A 5981-nucleotide genomic window follows, 5' to 3' on the forward strand; every position below is an offset into this window, starting at 1 on the left:
CCAGTCATTTTGACAACTCTAAAACCACCCTATAAGACTGTATTTTCGGCCTGGCGCAGTGGCTCAGGCCTGTGATCCCAGCACTTTGGGAGACCAAGGCGGGTGGATCATTTGAGGTCAGGAGTTTGAGACCAGCCTGGCCAACATGGTGAAACCCTGTCTCTACTAAAAATACAAAAATTAGCCGGGTGGTAGTCGTGCGCGCCTGTAATCCCAGCTACTCGGAAGGCTGAGGCAGAAGAATCGCTTGAGCCTGGGTGGAGAAAGTTGCAGTGAGCCGAAATTGGGCTACTGCACTCCAGTCTGGGAGAGAGTGTGAAATCCTGCCTCAAAAAAAATAAGACTGTATTTTCAGAGCTCATTTCTGTAGTTCATTACTATGGAAGTTTCTGTAAATATATAGAGGTCTAGAAAACAAAAAAGTAAAACCACCAGGTGTGGAGATATATATATACTTTTTGTAAATAATAATTTTTGTATATACATTTTGTAAATAATAATTTTTGTAGAGATGGGGCCTTGCTATGTTGCCCAGGGTGGTCTCAAACTCCTGAGCTCAAGTGAGCCTGCCACCTCAGTCTCCCAAGTAGCTGGGACTACAGGTGCATGCCACCATTCCTAGCTAAATTCACTATCTTTTGATATGCATCAACCATGAATGTGGCTAAGACTCTTTGTGTATAGCATTTTTTTTAATTGTTGTACGCTGGGCACAGCGGCTCATGCTTATAATACCAACTATATACCATGCCTATATACCAAATTTGGGAAGCTGAGGCAGGCAGATCACTTGAGCTCAGGGGTTCAAGACTAGCCTGAGCAACATGGCAAAACCCCATCCCTACAAAAAAATACAAAAATTATCTGGGCATGGTGGTGCATGCCTGTAGTCCCAGCTACCAGGAGGCTGAGGCAGTAGGATTGCTTGAGCCTGGAGGTTGAGGCTGCAGTGAGCTGTGATTTGTGTCACTGCACTCCACTCTGGGTACAAAGTGGATCCTGTCTCCAGGGAGAAAAAAAAAAAAAAAGGTGGTAGCACTAGGACTTAAACCCATATCTGCCAAACATCATCTCAAGAGGCCTTCCCTGATCTACTCTAAGGCACCCTCCACGTCTTTCAGCATTCGTATTACATTACTGTTCTTTTTTCACAGCACTTATATCTATTTGATTTGGTGTATTTGTTTATTTGCACTCAGAAGCCCTCTACCAGCATGTATATCACACAGAAGCAGAGATTCAAGAGTTTATTCACAACTGCATGTCCAATACCCAGAACAATGCCAGGCACATAAAATGAAATTTAAAAAACATTCAGTAAATTATTCTTGAATGAAGGCCAGGCGCAGTGGCTCACGCCTGTAATTCCAGCATTTTGGGAGGCTGAGGTGGGTGGATAACCTGAGGTCAGGAGTTCAAGACCAGCCTGACCAACATGGAGAAACCCCATCTCTACTAAAAATACAAAATTAGCCAGGCATGGCGATGCATGCCTGTAATCCCAGCTACTCAGGAGGCTAAGGCAGGAGAATCGCTTGGATCCGGGATGCAGAGTTTGTGGTGAGCCAAGACTGAGCCACTGCACTCCAACCTGGCAACAGAGCGAGGCTCCGTCTCAAAAAGAAAGAAAGAAAGGAGGAAATTTAAAAAAAAGAAAATCTCACGTCACAATAACAATCACAGATAACAAACTTGGGCCTGTGGTAGCTTCACATATGCTAACAGGATCTTAACTGAAGCTGTTTAGTTTGGTCCCAATTTATACTTTTTTTTTTTTTTAAGACAGAGTTTTGCTCTTGTTGCCCAGGCTGGAGTGCAATGGTGTGATCTCGGCTCACCACAACCTCCACCTCTCGGGTTCAAGCGATTCTCCTACCTCAGCCTCCCGAGTAGCTGGGCATGTGCCACTATGCCCAGCTAATTTTTGTATTTTCAGTAGAGATAGGGTTTCACCATGTTGGCCAGGCTGGTCTCGAACTCCTGACCTCAAGTGATCCTCCTGCTTCAGTCTCCCAAAGTGCTGGGATTACAGGCATGAGCCACCGTCCCGGCACAATTTATACTCTTGCTATATCAACAAAATCTCTCTCAACATTTTTTTTTTTTTTTTTTTTGAGGCTGGAGTGCAGTGGCACAATCTCGGCACTCTGCAACCTTCACCTCCTAGGTTCAAGCGATTTTCCCACCTCAGCCTCCTGAGTAGCTGGGATTACAGGTACAAGCCACCACGCTTGGCTAGTTTTTGTATTTTTAGTAAAGACAGGGTTTCATCATGTCGGCTGGTCTCGAACTCCTGACCTCAAGTGATCTGCCCACCTAAGCCTCTCAAAGTGCTGGGATTACAGGAGTGAGCCACCGGGCCCAGACTCTCTCAACTTTAGATGATTGTAGTAGTTGCAAGCATGGATACCTATTGATGTGTAACAAGCCACTCCAAAGCTTAGTGGCTTAGAACAACAACAACTTCTTATTTCTCATGATTCTGTTGGCTGTATGGTTCTGCTGATTGGGTGGGGTCTCATGCATGTAGCTCCCAGTGGGTGTGCTGGGTGCTGGACTCCTCTCGCCTCGTGATCCTTCATCCCAAGCTTCTTTGTGGCATGGTGTTTCTAGAGGACAAAGATGGAAGCTGCAAAAGCTCCTTGGGGTCTAGATTCCAGAACCTGTACAACATACTTCCGCAATATCCCATAAGCCAAAGCAACTGGCAAGACCAGGCCACATTCCAAGGGATGGAGAAGATTCCACTTCTGGGTGGAAGAAGTAGCAAAGTCACATTGCAAAGGGCTATGCATTCTGGAAGTGGAGGAACTTGTGGCGGCTAAAACAATTGTTGGGCATTATATTATTTTTAGAGTCCAGACAAATGTAAGTATAATTAATGATACAATTTTGATTTCTAAAGCATTAAGGAAAACAGTATTCAAATAAACAGGGCCAGGCATTGTGGTTTATGCTTGTAATCCCAGCACTTTGGGAGGCTGAGTATCACTTGGGATACTCGTCATTTGGGAGGTGGGAGTATCACTTGAAGACAGGAATTCAAGATCAGCATGGGCAAAATAGTGAGACCCCATCGCTGTAAATTTTTAAAAATTAACTAGGTGTGGTGGCTCATGCCTGTAGTTCTAACCACTCCAGAAGCTGAGACAAGAGGATCATTTGAGCCCAGGAGTTCAGGGTTACAATGAGCTATGACCACATCATCATACTGCAGCCTGGGTGACCATAAGACCTTGTTGCAAAAACAAAACAAAACAAAAAAACAAAGCTTCTCTCAAATTATAAGGTTGTTATAAACATCTCCAAAAGTTTATCCTTTTCTTTACACATACACACACCACGCATAATTCTCACTCATCATCAGCCATATAATTTTTCGTTCTTTTTAATACAGAAACTTTCTTTCCCTCTTTCTAGTTTGCTATGGCAGTACTTTCTTCAGTCTTGTATCTAAGTTTCCTACTTATTTTGGCCACTTGCCACCTAGAATATTAAGTTCCCTGAGACATGCTGTCAAAGGCAACACTCCTGGAACTGCCTATTGCATTTTTTTTCCACGTTTGTTGGGAAGAGCAAGACTCCCATGGGGCAAAGCAATCTCCTTTGAATCGAGCAGGGGAAAAAAAAAAAAACTGATAAGGGCTGGACTCTGACAAGCAGCTGCTGGTAAAGTCTACAGAACTACTTTTAAGTGGCTGGGTGGGCATTAACTTTTCATGGGGCTTTTTTTGTTGTTGTTACTCAATGATTTTGGGAGCCAGCAGATATTTTGTAACAACTAAAAACTACCTAAATTCATTCTGAAAAATAGCCTTCCATTTTTGGTTTAATCAGCAAAAAAAATTCAAACTGCTTCCTTTTTTTTTTTTCCTTTGGAGACAGACAGGGTCTCAGTCTGTCATCCAGGCTGGCTTGAGTGCAGTGGTGTGATCACGGCTCACTACAGCACAGCCTCAGCCACCTGGGCTCAAGGTATCCTCCCACCTCAGCCTTGTGAATAGCTGGGACCACAAGCGTGCACCAACATGCCTGGCTAATATATATATATATATTTTATTTTTTGTAGAGATGGGGGTTTCCGTGTGTTACCTAGGCTGGTTTCAAACTCCTGGGCTCAAGCAATCCTCCTGACTCTGCCTCCTAAGTGCTGGGTTTACAGGCATGCCCCACCTAAACTGTTTCCTTCATCTACTTTTAGCTATTTATTAAATAACTAGAATAGGCTACGTTTAAGTTCCAAGTTACAGAAATTGTTAAAGAGAGCATTTATTTTACATCCTAAAAATACTGAGATCTTATGTTGTAGACAAAAGAAGCTAAAAATCTGGTGCAACAAGATGAATACAGAATAAGAAAAGAATTAACTAAAGTAAGTAAGCTTTCTGAATTATCCATAAATAGTTCTAATTTGAATTACTGCCTATGCCAGAACATTACCTCTGAGATTTTATGATTGCTGTATCTGCTACTATTAACTTAACTAATAACATTTGCTCGCAAGGAAATAAAACACATACAAGGAAAATTGACACCAAAATAGTAAGTTGACAAATCTTCCATTGAAAAGGAAAATAGAAAACATATTTCTATGAAAAATTATGGAGAATCTAAATTTATTTTAATTTTTCAATTAAGTCAAATATTCTATGTCTCACAGAAATTTTTTCTATTTCTCACTAGAAATTTTACCTTTTTGTTTTTTAAGATACGATGTTTTGCTCTGTAGCCCAGGCTGGAGTATAGTGGCAGAATCATAGCTCACTGCAGCCTCAAACTCCTGGGCTTAAGCAATTCTCTTGCCTTAGCCTCCCAAAGTGCTGGGATTACAGGCATAAGCCCGTGTGCCCCACCCAGAAATTTTAAAATTCTTAAAATGTGTAATCAATTATTTCATGAAGCTATTGAATATTTTCATATAAAGAACATACCACAATCAATACATTGATTGATTTCCAATCAATTTACTTAATTTATGGAAGGTCATTATGTTGATGTACATAAATGTATATGTGTATTATGAATCAAATTTATTTGAAATCCTCTTGTATAGAATAAATTACGAACTTTTAGATGACATGCGTATTTTTCCCATTCTCCTTAATATATTGGGCAGAATTGTTCATCTAAGTAAAGTTGATTTTGCTTTTTTGTGGTCATTGTTTTTTCTATTTTTACTTACATAGTCAGATGCTAAGTTTTAAGCTTTTGAATAGTATGTCTGTCTGATATATCACTTCTTCCAGGAGCCTCCCCAAGAGCACTATAAATCTGCAAAGAGAGGGAAGTATGGGCAAATGAATAAGAAAAATGTTAAGGAAAGAATCCTTGCTAAACATTGCCACAATTTAATATTTCACATTTAAATTATTCTCATCATGTTATTTCCAAAGTTTGCTCATTAGATTTTCACTTGCCTTGATGACCTTAATTAGACTTGTTCCAGATTTACGACAACTGTAAAATTAGGAAACTTTCATTAAAAAAAAAAAAATTAAAACCCCCTGGATGGTTGTCCAAAGCACATGCAGCATTACTTAAGACTATGATTTTCAGCTAGTTGGATATATCATATCTACAGCTGTAGCCAGGTCTGTAAGAATTCTGTGACTGAGGCCTAATGGAACCAATTTTCACTCTGGCAGAACAAATTCAAGTTCTAATACGAACTTGAATTCCAGTTTCCTTTGGATGCCAGGAATCAGATCCTTTAAGAGGAAATTGTATCAGCGCTTCTGCCTGTTAAGCGATATTCCATATATTTCATCTAAATAGCTAGCAGGAACAACTGACTCAAGTCAAATCTAAAACAGAAAACAAATGATTTTTTAATTACTGAAATTGTTTTATTATTATTTTAAAATACTAGTCATGGGCAGTTATTCTGTTGGTGGTGGTGGTGGGTTTTTTTGTTTTTGTTTGTTTGTTTTAGCCTTTTCCTTTCAGGGCCTCAATTTTCTGCAAATTCACTTACCTTGACT

General features: G+C 40.3%; 1 pseudogene; it reads left to right on the forward strand.

The window, feature by feature from the left end:
• The first annotated feature begins 339 nt into the window (after nt 1-339).
• LOC115936167 (uncharacterized) lies at nt 340-424 on the forward strand (annotated as a pseudogene).
• The last annotated feature ends 5557 nt before the right edge of the window (nt 425-5981 follow it).

This window comes from Gorilla gorilla, chromosome 8 (assembly GCF_029281585.2).
Source record: "Gorilla gorilla gorilla isolate KB3781 chromosome 8, NHGRI_mGorGor1-v2.1_pri, whole genome shotgun sequence".
NCBI classification, from domain to species: domain Eukaryota; kingdom Metazoa; phylum Chordata; class Mammalia; order Primates; family Hominidae; genus Gorilla; species Gorilla gorilla.